Source organism: Electrona antarctica (assembly GCF_951216825.1).
Source record: "Electrona antarctica genome assembly, chromosome: 7".
NCBI lineage: Eukaryota > Metazoa > Chordata > Actinopteri > Myctophiformes > Myctophidae > Electrona > Electrona antarctica.
In genome coordinates, this window is record NC_136812.1 from 16,520,227 (window position 1) to 16,534,285 (window position 14,059).

At 44.3% G+C, this 14,059-nt stretch overlaps 1 protein-coding gene across 5 annotated transcripts in view; it reads right to left on the reverse strand.

The window, feature by feature from the left end:
- The window catches only part of LOC306927101 (uncharacterized protein C1orf21 homolog), a 47,096-nt gene extending 33,783 nt beyond the window's left edge, over nucleotides 1–13,313 (reverse strand). For 2 of the 5 annotated variants that reach the window (XM_079506757.1, XM_079506754.1), the window contains exons 1-2: nucleotides 13,177–13,313; nucleotides 8,768–8,862 (exon numbers count right to left, since the gene is read on the reverse strand). The gene's annotated coding sequence lies outside the window, so the exon portion shown is untranslated. Of the gene's footprint in view, nucleotides 1–8,767; nucleotides 8,863–12,871; nucleotides 13,003–13,176 lie in introns of those variants that run through there. The other 3 variants (XM_079506758.1, XM_079506755.1, XM_079506756.1) reach the window with 2 other exon arrangements.
- Between the last annotated feature and the right edge of the window lie 746 nt (nucleotides 13,314–14,059).

The window sequence follows — 14,059 nt, forward strand, 5'->3', positions numbered from 1 at the left end:
TCTTTTCCCCGCCGCAGGCTGTTGGCTCGCTGCAACAGATGTGGAAGTGTGTCAATGGGACACTCACTCTGGCAAGTCCTCTAAGACCCTGATACCAAGGCAAGTACCACCAACCTTGTCCATCCATCTTTTTCTACACAGGCACACATACAGGACACAACATACACACAACCTAATCTTTATTCTGGCCCAGAATGCAGAGTGGCCGTCTGGGAATCGGAAGGTTCCCAGATCGATCCGCGGATTCCCCTGGCTTAGTGTGTCCTTGAGCAAGATGCTTAAGTTAAGGGTTAAGCAGCTTAACTCTTAACTGCTCCCGAGGTGCAGGTTGGTGTCTTGCTTGCATAGTCGCCTTCTTGGCTATAGGTGTGTAAACGTGTGACAGTGTGAGAATGGTTGAATCATATGTAATGCACAAAGCACTTTGTCTAACTAAAGGCTATATTGCACCATTTGCCAACTCGCATGCAATCGTTGAAACGCGTCTGTGCAATCGGCTCAAAATGCCTCAAAAGCTAAATCGTATTGTAGCTTCATTTAGAGACAAAAATGTCATGTTAGCCAGCTAGTTTTGCATCCTTCCAAGTTGAACTTAAACCACGCTTACTGAAGGAAGCCATCTGGCAAGAGGCAAATGTTTTACCCTTTTTTTAATTTTCACCCCTTGTGTCCAGTAAGTCAATATCATTTGTATGTAAGGCCAAAAGACACTCTTAAACACATGCTGAATGGACAAAGCTCTGGGAATGAGCATCGGTTTGGGAAATGCACAGACGTGCCTGGGCCTGCATACCTGGAGATGGCGGGACACATGACCTAGTCTCAGTTGTGTGAACAAGCTCCCTCTAAAAAGTATGTTTTTCAAAGGAGAAACTCAAAAGGACTGTGGGGGGAGATGTGTGTGGACGTCCACACACAGGGCATTTGCTTGCGAAAACAACACACATGCGCACAAGCACAGTTGTGTGCGTGTGAGTGAGTGGGGTAACAGGTCTCATACAAACTGCGCGCACGTGCACATGCACACACAGCTTTCTCAAACATAGTGCTTTGCCAGAGGCAGTGTGAGCAAACGGAGAAGAGCCTGAAAAACTGGCTGAGTGAGAGAGAGAGAGAGAGAGAGAGAGAGAGAGAGAGAGAGAGAGAGAGAGAGAGAGAGGGGGATCGAAGGGTATTGACTCTATTAGACTGGGGGGAAAGAGGGAAGTGCTAGTAGTGAGTAGGTTTGGCAGAGACTGTTACAAGCTTCGGGATGGGTGTTGTTATTCTGTGTACTTATTCCCTTCCATGTTCTCTTGATTACTTCCCTCTCTACCTGATGGGCGTGCCTGGCTGGGAGTAAACAACGGGTGGCAGCCTGGGAAGAGAAAGAGTAGTGGAGGCATGGGAAGGAGGGGGGGACAGGCTTCACACAATCCAATACCTGCAGTCAAACTGGGCCTTCTAGTCTAGTCAATAAACCAATTAATTGACCAGTGGCATGGACAGGACTGTGTAAACAATGTATTTTCCTGAAGACCACACGCCCAATCCGCCCATACTTCAACATGTACAATTTAAACCATTTTTACATTCAATGCACTGCAGGTGTTTTCATTGAGACCGATAATAAGCAAGCAAGCGGTTCAGTCTTTAATTTAGGTACGCTGTGCCAGGGTAGCCAGCTGTTGATGACACAACGGGTTTTGTTGGGATTGAACGCATTACCTTTCAGTTTCACAATACATAATTCACAATACCATTAATTCTGTTGTATGCGCAGTCCAATGGCCTTGAAAGTTTTTCTAGTCGAGTGGTTCCTAATTGTTTTCATGTCAAGGACCCCCAAATTGACACTTATCCGCCCAAAATAATTGGGCGGTAAATAGGCCATACATTTGGTCAACAGTGATTAATTTCACTATTACTACGGCTAGTTTAAAAGTTTGTCTACAGCAGTGATTCTCAAAGTGGGGTCCAGGGACCCACAGGGGTCCTTGAGGGAGTTCCAGGTGTCCCCACTCCCTAACTATGAACCACATTGACCATTATGGCTCTGTAACTCAGAGAGTGTACACATTTGTACACCCTCAGAATTAAATTAATATATATTTTACAATATGAATTGGGGTCACAGAGATAGAAATGCCATCAAATGGGGGTCCGAGGCCTAATGCATGACGTCAAACTGGGGGTCCTTGAAATTAAAATGGTTGAGAATCACTGGTCTACAGTATCTGGAAGCTTCCATGCTGTATCAGAGAGTACGTCATGATGACACGATGACGCTACGATTCTCTCGGACCAATCAGCAGTCTGCAGTTAGTGATTTATTTCACATCACCTTTTGGCATCGCCTTAGCTCACAGTTGGAACCTCAACAGGGATGATACCAAACACAGTACCAGTGCCCAATGGAACACTAGAGTTTAGCCAGTACCATGCAGTCATGGAAAAGCAACCTACCAAACTGGGCTCGTCAGTGCAGTCCTCTATGCAAGGGTTTTCTTTTTTCAATTATGTCCAATGTCATGGTACCCAAGTAAGAAAAGCTGTTATTTGCACCTGCACTTGAGATTAGTTTATGGTGTTCTACTCCCCTCAAAATCAATACAATACGTTTTTAACCATGATGATTTAATTGGGGTTTAATTTATTCATGCATAATAGTTTGTGTGTAGTAGTATCCCCGAAGTCTTATTCTGAGGACAAAACATGTATGCAGGTGGCTCTCAAAGCTGCTCCTTGGGACTCAACAACATTGCCATTTTGTTTGAGCTTTCAAGTCAGAGATCCATTTTGACTTAAGGTGATTTTCTGCATACTGTGAATGGAATTGAGAGTAATTAATTCCCACGGTTCTAGGCAGTTAATTACACATAGACTCCTAGAATAATATAAAACTGGCAGTAGTCTAGGTCCCCAGGCTCGGAGCAGTGAACCACTTCTCCATGCTCCACAACACTTCACAAATGTCACATTATGCCAAGTATGATTGATTGTATAGTAATAACATATAAAATCATCTGAATGGCAAAGACTGATAGACATTATTATGAAGAAAATGTCTGTGATTATACATTCAATCTTAATGGTTCGTTTATCCTTTGACTTTGTAGGAATTTTGCTGATGCTCTTATCCAATCTGCATCCTAATATAAATGTATGTACGTCTGTAATATACATAACTCGAGAACCGTTCGCCCCATCCAGAAACGGCACAAAAGCCCCTGCCTGGGCTCTGGACATCTCCATACATGGAGCTGGCCTGTTCTGACATCACAATCATAATATATTATTATTCCGACAACTGTAGTACACTTGAGCTCACTGGCTGAGAATCAACTACTCTGTGCAGCACAGTAATATCTATCATTGATTCAACTCAGAACTGTGTACATATAATCTGTCGGGTGGAAATATGTCCAAAACTGTTACTTTTCAACGCATCGCTTCGTTCTGCGTTTCGAGCTTGTGGATATGCTAAAAAAAATAAGATATTTTTTTGGCTTTTTCTGCCTTTATTGATAGGTTGAAAGTAGACTGACAGGAAATGGGGAGAGAGATGGTGGGGGGAGACACGTCAAAGGCCGTCAGGATCGGGAGTCAAACCTGTGGCACACCGTCAGGCTCAGCAGCCTAGGTGCCCAGTCCGGGCCGATATACTATTTTGTATGCTTTTTTGAGACGCTGTAGTATGATCCTATGATGAAGTAGAAAAAGGTTAAAATATGGATATGAGGCCCGGGCGGCTGGCGTAGCCGTCTGGGCACCTTGGCTGGTAATCCAGTCTGGCAGTGTGTCAAAAGGAGCTGTAAGCCCATTTGTACTCTGAACTATTTGTACTCAGAACTTCTGAGTTAAATTAACACTGAGGATTTTACTGCACTGTTGTGTGTCTGTCTTACTGTCGTTGACAGGACGAGAGATCCAGTGCAACTCTTGAGCCAACGCGTCATAATATTTACACTAGCCAGGCAGCAAAATGCTGCACCTTTCCTCTACACTTGTCTCAGTTTAAGCACTCCATCAAGCCCGACAAGCCTGTTAAGCTCACGCCAACAACACACACGCACATACAAAGCTCTGCCAACAGCATGCATGCATGGCACGCACAAACACAAAATGCATGTGTGCCCAGTAAACAACACACACACGCAATAACAACATGCATGTGGTAGAGACACTCAACAAGGTGTGCTATGGTCCCAAGTGTGCGTGTCCATTTATTATTCTCGCTCCCCGTTCGCAAATGAGGAGAGCAGTGAGCGGCACCATTGTAATGAGTGTGAGATGAGTGTGAGAAGTGGGCATGGAGGGAGGGATGGGGAAGAGAGAGGGGGGGTGAGACGATATAACAGCTCCACTGTTCTGGTCGGGGGGAACCGGGGTATGGCCTTGTGACTGACAATGAGACACACACGTCAAGTGGCAGCGCACACAGGAGCTAAAGCACATTGCTGAAGCATGTGCTGGTTGAAGCAGTGAGGGACTAATATTCTTATCTGGAGATTCTGGACAGCTCGTCGCCTCCAACTACGCGCAACTTTTGGCAAGAGCTACCATGTTTTTACCGACCTCCCTATTGTGGGAGAATTTTCCAATTTCTTTAAGAAAAACCTTTAATAAAATCACACCTGTGTGAAGTGACTAAGTGAGGGGCACTCTTATCATCGTACATCATCTCATTCCGGCCAATCAGAATTTGCGTCCTCACCTTCGTCTTCAATGTTTGTGTTTACGCAATGTTTGTGTTTACACACACCCTCAAAACTGGCCATTAATTTTTAATGGCATTTAATGTTTGTGTTAGGACAATTTTTGCGTTTACACACACCCTCAAAGCTGGACATAGGAGCTCTCAAAACATAGAAGATCTCCAAGCTCATAACATGTCACAATGGCATGGTTTGTGAGCTTGTACATCGGCTATTTTCGCTATTTGTCGTACAGTGAAGTGTACAGCTTAAGTGGTTAAGGCTCATAAAACCAGCTGAAAATGAGATGTCTCCATGGCTATGGCCATTTCCTGTCTCCTTTGTGGCTTAGAAAGAGAGAGAGAGACAGAGAAAGATGGAGAGAGAGGGAGCGACAAAAATAACACAGACGATAAGGAGAAAGGGGCAAATGAGTACACTACAGAGTGCGGTTAGTAATCTAGCCTCAAACCATTTGAGGAGCCTAATTGACATTTAACCTTGCTTGCCCAATGTTCTTGCGCCACCCAACATCAAACAAAGGTGTGCCGGGTTAAGGTATAGACCTAGCTACCACGGTTTCAGGCAACCATGGTTCTAAACAGAAAGCCTTTCCCTGTAATACCATGCCTACCGCCTATACGGTGCAATGCACATGCATGGATCGCATGCCACTACGGTACAGGGTTACCCATCCACAACTCCACTCATGACAGCAAGGAGGGGGGAAATTAAACATGACACTTGACTTCACATTGCTGGCTATCTTGAATATTGAAACAGTTGTTTTTCCATTAGGATGGGAAAGCAAGTAGCTCTTCCTCAAGTCAGAACAAATTCAAAGAGTCTTTTGCCACAGGGTGTGAAATATGGGTCTATATAGAAGCAGGCAAAGGAACGGAAACATGCAGTGGCATATTTTATAGCAAAAGACATGATGCCTTTCCAAGTGGTCAAAACAATCTGGAGGAAGGCAGAGGATAGCTGCCCCACTGTACAATGTGCCATCTAAGTGATTGATTCATTAACTCAATCTACTTTTTTCAAGCAAAGAGATTCCCCAATTGTACAGTGAAGTCAAGTGTGACCAACTGTGGACAAGGTGGTGCCAGACAGGGTGTGTTTCAGCAACCACAGAACTCTAGCCCAGCAGCAGTGAACTGTACCATTAGTTTTAACAGTGCACTCTCTCTCTCCTCCGATTGGCAGCTGATGTCTGAAACAATGTATTTTCCTGAAGGCCACATGCCCATACTGCAGAGATGATAGAGAATATGCTCCAGGCTTTGAACATACAGGGGGAAAATTGAAGAGGTCCCGGGCCATCCGGCCCACACATGCTTGGGTGTGGTTAAGCTGCTTTGAGCACAACCTCCTCAACTTGGCCATTTCTAAAGCCCCAGGTCACAGCGAGGGCACAGACAGCAGTCAGGGCCTTGCAGACACCTGTACTGTACGTCTTTTCACTAAACTGGAATTGAAACAGGAGCTCAAGAAAAATCGGAAAGACCTGAGGCTCCCTGACCATGCCCTGATCCACAGCGTGGTAAAACAGGTGGAGCTCCTCCTTCTCAATGGTGTTGGTATTACTGAAGCAGCAGCAGGATGTCTGTTCCATTTCATCTGGGGATAGGAGCTCATCTCATGCCAACAAGATACCAGATACAATAATCACCATTTTGGAGGATATTAGCCAGCTCCACTCCCTGTTCATGAATTCACAAATGCCCTCGACATGGCTCTGAAACCCTGCTTATAACCAGCAACATCCTTCTAGAGACGGTGAAGAAGATTCAGATCAAATCAATCAAATTAAGCTGGGATTTTCTTGAGATACGGTATTCGTAAAAGATAAAATAGAATCATGTGTATCTGTTGCACTGAATATGCCATCAAGCTGGTACTTCCTAGAGCAGTACTGGGCCAGGAGACGCTTCTGTTCTGGAAGCAGCAACAGCAAGACCTGCAAACAGTGACAATAGAGCCAGCAAGAACACTTTATCTAGAATCCTGGAGCAAATCACCACCACAAGAGCTAGATGAAAGTGGATGCATGCCAGCTACTTCACCACCAGAGCAGAGGCTGAAATCAACCTGCACATGATAACGCCACCCATCCAATGCAGATGCATTGGATTGGATGGGTGGAATCTGTAGCTTCCACTCCTAGCCAATGCATCCCTGCTAATAGCGATTAGAGATGGCGCCTAGGACAAGTGGGCACATCCGATTATTCAACAAAATTAATCTGTAGAATAATTGCTATGAAAATAATCAATAGTGGCAGTCCTAATACAATCTCTCCAAAAGTAATTTATTCAATAACCAGTCCTAAACAAATACGTGCATATGGATCCTTACATAAACATTCTGAGTTCAACATTCAAAAAAAAGGTTTTTTTTGCAACTGAATGGCTGGAAAATGTAGATTTAGAGTTTACATATAGTACACATAGTGCATGCATAAACTTTCCTTAATGAATATATCTGGTTTCAGTGTTTCTTTATGATGTATTTTCTGTTTTGGAGGTTATTATAGCGGTTAATTTGTATTGGTGGTGGGTAGGCGACCCCCGCCCGCCAAAAACGTTGAGAACCCCTGTTGTAAGGAGTGTTGTTGCATTAGATATTTTGATGTAAATGTTACAATGCTAAATGAGCCATAGTAAGTTTAATTAAAATGGAAGGTGGGGGGTAAAACAGTGAAATACTGTGGTATTTTGGTACCATACTGTTATTCCTAGGCAGAAGGTAAACAAAGTGTATTCAAATTGATGGCTGCAGCCATATGCTTGACTGGAAAATAGGATGTTACATTATGTCTGATCGATAGTAGCATAACTAATTCTCCGTTGTGAGTCAGAATCCCTGGAGCATTCCACAAGGCTATGCAATATAGTCAGCCAATGGGGAAAGATAGTCAGCTAGGTGAATCCACAGCTGTCCTGTTCTGCCCCCAAGCAGAACATGTTTGGCCTAATGTTGAATGTGACTGGTAACAGTTGTACACTAGCCAATGGCCTAATGTTGAATGTGACTGGTAACAGTTGTACACTAGCCAATGGCCTAATGTTGAATGTGACTGGTAACAGTTGTACACTGGCCAATGGCCTAATGTTGAATGTGACTGGTAACAGTTGTACACTAGCCAATGTCCTAATGTTGAATGTGACTGGTAACAGTTGTACACTAGCCAATGTCCTAATGTTGAATGTGACTGGTAACAGTTGTACACTGGCCAATGGCCTAATGTTGAATGTGACTGGTAACAGTTGTACACTAGCCAATGGCCTAATGTTGAATGTGACTGGTAACAGTTGTACACTAGCCAATGGCCTAATGTTGAATGTGACTGGTAACAGTTGTACACTGGCCAATGGCCTAATGTTGAATGTGACTGGTAACAGTTGTACACTAGCCAATGGCCTAATGTTGAATGTGACTGGTAACAGTTGTACACTAGCCAATGGCCTAATGTTGAATGTGACTGGTAACAGTTGTACACTAGCCATTAGCCAATGGCCTAATGTTGAATGTGACTGGTAACAGTTGTACACTGGCCATTAGCCAATGGCCTAATGTTGAATGTGACTGGTAACAGTTGTACACTGGCCATTAGCCAATGGCCTAATGTTGAATGTGACTGGTAACAGTTGTACACTAGCCAATGGCCTAATGTTGAATGTGACTGGTAACAGTTGTACACTAGCCAATGGCCTAATGTTGAATGTGACTGGTAACAGTTGTACACTAGCCATTAGCCAATGGCCTAATGTTGAATGTGACTGGTAACAGTTGTACACTAGCCAATGGCCTAATGTTGAATGTGACTGGTAACAGTTGTACACTAGCCAATGGCCTAATGGTGAATGTGACTGGTAACAGTTGTACACTAGCCAATGGCCTAATGTTGAATGTGACTGGTAACAGTTGTACACTGGCCAATGGCCTAATGTTGAATGTGACTGGTAACAGTTGTACACTAGCCAATGCAGCAGGAAAGCAACAATTTCAAAATCTTATTGTATGTTGGCAAGTTTGAAAAGTACGTGCGAAATGAGTCTGAAATGGCAGCGTAATGTGGGACTCACCAGACAATGTGCCATACTAAAATGCTGCTTCGCTTCCCTGGTTTGAACTCCGTCACAGTGGAAAAAGAGCAGCATCCCACAGACTGGTTCTGGATCTACAAGTAAGAGTAGGACATGGTTTATGGCATACAGTGGCTGCTACATTGTGTCTCATGTGGGTGTCTGTTCTTCATCTGACCAACAGTTGCACATGGCCAGACCTGCAGCAAGACAGAACTGACCGTCACCAAAACAACAGCGACACAAGCTCAAGGCTCTCTCGCACTGCTAACAAATGAATCCACAAGTAGCATAATAGAAGAATGGCACTATGAATATTTAATGGAAATTACCTCTACTAAAGAAAATAAATATCAATGTGGATGTAAATGGGGAGTGTGCTGCTTAGTGTGTGTGTGCGCGTGCGTGCGTGCGTGCATGTATGTGTGCCTGTGCATGCGTATGTCGGTTCCCTAATGAGTCCGCGCTCCAGCAGGAACTGTTTCACGTTGGTGTGAATAGAATTCATTTGAAATATGTGCCTATATTAGCCTTGCTTTTGCTTTTAACAAACCAGCTGGAAATTATTCAGTATCATGAGTATCAAAATGGCTGGTGGTGTAATATACCCAATATTCCGCACACAGATGCAGAACGGAGCATCTAAAAACTAATTTTCCCCATTACACTACAGAGGCATAGGCCTTCCTACAGCCGTGAGCAATCAAGCTGTTCAGTTCACGGAAACTGTCGTGTCAATAGTCCCCAATAATACCCAAGAAATTAATGGTTTCTTACATAGCCTCGAGACAGGGGCCTTATAATGTATCATCACGTCTTCTAAATCATATAATCAATTCTGTTGCATACTGCAATAAAAATGATATATTACTTTGCTATTGTAATGTCATTCATTGTAGTATACTATACTTAACGTTGCATTGTTTTGTTCTGCATTGTGAGCCCAAGTCAAGATAAATGTTTGTTTGTTCAGTTACTTTAAGCTCATGAATGTTAATATATTAACTGTGACGTTTACACAGCAGTCAAGCGGTCAGACTAATATATATATATATATATATATATACAGTATAGCCTTAGCCTATGTCTGATTGACTCACTGCTGAGATCAGAGACAGATTATGTTCCGACTACTGAGTGATGGCAGTTTGGAGAAAGTCCATGCTGCACTTCACACCGAGAATGCAAGAGAGGGAAAGAATGAAACAGCCAACATAGTGATGGATAAACAGATAGAGAGAACTTAAATTAAACAGAGAGGGGAGATAGAATGATATGAGAGATAGGAGTCCTGAGCCATGTCCTCCTGATGTACTGCCCACACTGGACTCTGAACACAATCTACATTGTAAACACAGCCGTTGGGATATACTGCTCTGTACGTGTGACAGACAGACAAACATCATCACGTGCAAAAAGTATTCTAGGTGACTCAAAAGAGGACCCACAGAAATACACTCCAAAAATAGGTCGCATCCAACATTTCCCATCATCAGCAGTGCAGCTTTGTGACTCAGACAGACAGACAGACAGACACATAGACATATATACATAGACGCCTCATTTGCCGCTGCAGTTCATTGGAGCGACGTGTATCCCAATGAAGGCGGAAGTGCAGTGCTGAAGGCTTCTTTTTTTTTTAACAAATCTTTATAACAGTCATGACAATATACATTACAAAACAAGACAAACAAACAAACACAAACAACAAAGTTATTAACAATACAACATCAGAGCCAGGGGGGATTAGATTACTAACAGAAAACATTAAAAGAGTGAACACAAAGCAACAGTTCTCCGCAGCTTTCTTATTTAGAAGTGCTGAAGGCATTTGCTGAATGCGACTGCGTCGCTGCCCGAGTGACGTCACTCATGTGAATCCTCCATGTCTCTCGCTGTCACTCAAGTGACTACTGGCCAATCACAGCGCGTCTTTTCCGGGACTTATGTTACGCACGCGGAAGCTTGACAAGCTTCCGCTTTGCTTCCGCTATTCTTCGCAAGGAATGTCGGGAAAATAGTGCCTTCAATTTTGACACACGCCTCAGAGCCGGAAGGGGCGTCTATGTATATATGTCTATGGACAGACAGACAGACAGACAGACAGACAGACAGACAGACAGACAGACAGACAGACAGACAGACAGTGAAGTGAGTGAACAGCAGAGATGAAGACATCACTCAGATGCAGACAGTGTTGTGGTTTTGAGGTAAAGCACAGGCCCACAGACTGTGCTTGAGCTTTGTTACATACAGACAATCAGCCAGCCAAGCCAGCCAATCAGTCAAGACGACTGACAGACCGACGAGCAGAACCTAACAGGGATCATGTTGTGCTGGCCTTGTACTTTCTGCACTGCAATATAGAAAACCTCCAATGACACCGAACACCGCTCAGCTCAGCACAGCACTGCTGCCATGCAGAGACCAGTCCAAACACACCCCTCACACAATATGACACAGTCATGGGAATGGGCACGGTGAGCCCCACACTCACACACAGGGAAGACATCGTGGTAACCATGGATACCCTCCTCCTCCTCACAGATAGATGTCACTGATGTTGCATCATGACTCAAAACAGACAATCACCTGAATTGCCTCCAAAACCAGCCCAATCCACTCCTGATGGCCACAAGGTGAACAGGCCACTGATGTACGCACTGCCAGATGATGCGTAGAGAGTACACAGGAAGATGAGAGCACTATGACTAATAATAGATCCCACTGACTGACTGAGAAGCAGTGGAGAGAGAATTCGGATCATAGAAATACACTACAGAGTAGACAGACATCCAGACATAGACAGAAGAAAGACAAACATATTAGAGAGACAGGCAGGGAGAAAGAAATACGTGTTTATTCCAGTCAGCTAGCTGTGCAGTGGGCTTGCCGCTTTCTCTACTGCTAGCCAGTAGTCACCGGAACCAAAGCCATATGCGACCAATGAATCATGGACATGAGTCTGCGCGCACACGCATGCACACACACAGTCACACACACTTCTGGTAAGAGTGATGGAGGTAGAGAGAGGTAGATGGAGGACGTGGATCAATCCGGACAAATAAATTATAGTAAAAGAGGGAGGGGTACTTGCAACACGGACACCCAATCACAGCATTTCTGGTGCATCTTCTTAACCCATATAGCCTTGATGTACAGTAAGCTGCTGCTGGTCAGATAGCAGGGTGTTATGCACCCTGCTATAAAGTTGGACAAGTCAACCTACATAGCAGAGCGTTATACAACGACCAACCCTAATCTATTGATCTGACAGTTCATGGTGGGTGAGTCTGCAACTAATAAATAACGAGAATATGCCAGACAAACGAGAACCCCACTGTTGGGATAGCTTTAGCTGTTTAGCATAAATCCCTATCAGAGCTTTTAAGGGGGCCTCGGTACCTTGAACGACTTTTGCCATACCAAAGGGACAGAAACTCCTACCACTACTAAAGTAGGCTACCGTATTATCCCCTTTAGCCTGCTGTCTATTTGTAGCATCGAGCGTGTACAAAAATCCTAACTGGACACCCCCGTATTCCGCTCCGTTTAACATTGAGGCCATAATTTAACATTGGGGATTTCACTAGCACCACTACTAAAAAAAGTGCAGTTGCAAACATGATGCTGAACAAACAGACCAGACGAGGACCAGGGCAGCGGACCTCTGCCGTGGTGGCAACGGGGCTAAACACAGCTGTGTCCAGCTGCGCTGCGTGAGGACACTGGGGGCATTGTTCCCCCAATGGGGAAGAGAAGAGAGAGGGAGAGAGCAGGGCAGAGGGAGCATACACAGCCAGGGTCTACGCTACGTGTATGCACACATTCTTTCATATCCAAAACGATTAACGGCCCCGTAGCCTCCCCGCACAACAAGCCAGGGTTGTCTTCCCTTCTCTGAGCTTGTTGCTCCAGTCCAATCACGCAATTTTTTGTGTGTGTACTACTGTGCAGCCAGGAGGTAGAGACTGGTGACTGGCAGCAGCACGACACAAGGGCCAACCAACCAAACTAAACCAACGAGGATGTCGAAAAGAAAATCAAAATGCAAAATGAGCCAACGGCTCCCCGAAGCCCAAAAGCGGCACAACAATCACTCACACCATGAAGCGAAATACATCACAGTATTCGTCTCGTCTCGTGTTTCGTCCAAAGATTGTGCCGATGCTGTCCTGGCATTTGCACTTAAAAATGTACCTAAACATGCATCGACTAAAAAACGAACCCCCAAGATGCAGGAAGGAAGGGAAAGGAAAGGAAAAGCGCCGGGGTATAATCACAGCAGCACACGCACACACACACTCGTACATTACATTACTTAGGGAACAACAACAAAAGAAACCTACAGAAACAATTACATTATACGTGCACGCGTGTGCTTTTTACGACTGTCGACTCGTACTTACTTTGATGAACCGGTTCCGTTCGGTCCACTAGAGAATAACTGGGCTTTGAGGCGCTCGAGCGGGAGGGGAGCTGTGTGTGTAATGCATGTGTGTGTGAACACCCGTAGCACTGTGTGTGTGTGGAACTGAACGTAAACTGTGGCTTCTTGCGTCATTTCGACCAGGATGCCACTATCCGAAATAAAGTGCTAATCTACAAGCTCACAAGGCACCGCGGCGTGACGCGCTGTGGGCTTGAAGATCTGCGTAATTATTTTTTACGCGACACCGCCGTACGACGAATCGTTACATTAGCATATTTCGGCGCAGCAATGCAGCCATCTTGCTGAAGAGGAGCGCCTCACCGCGGCACTAATATTATTGGCTATACTATTTTACTTGTCACAATTTACACCAAACTACAGTACTACTACACATAAACCCGTTTTCTTTCAGTTGGGTGCTTTGGCATCAACATGTGTCCCATTTAAAAACTTGCCGTTTACATGCCTTGTCAGCTTGTTGTTCAATAAGTGTACCATACATGGTACAACAAGTCAATAATGTACAATACATGGTCCATCATGTAGGCTACTTGTACATCATTGGTTTTACATTTCAACCAGTGAGTGGTCCTTGAGGTGGTCCCAGCTAAATGATGGAGGAGTTGGTAACCAAATGGACCCTTATAGATCTTTAACTCTCGAGTTAAATTATTGTTAAACATCAGCATTCATTACTTAATTTACAAGTCTACACAATTAGAGAATGTAGAAGAGTACTATAGACGAATAACACTTTAAGTCAAAATTTTATTCTGACCCCTCCACGAAAAGGCCTTGTTGAACCTCCTGACCCCTTATCCATCATTTATACATTATGGATAATTAGTGTTGACATAAAC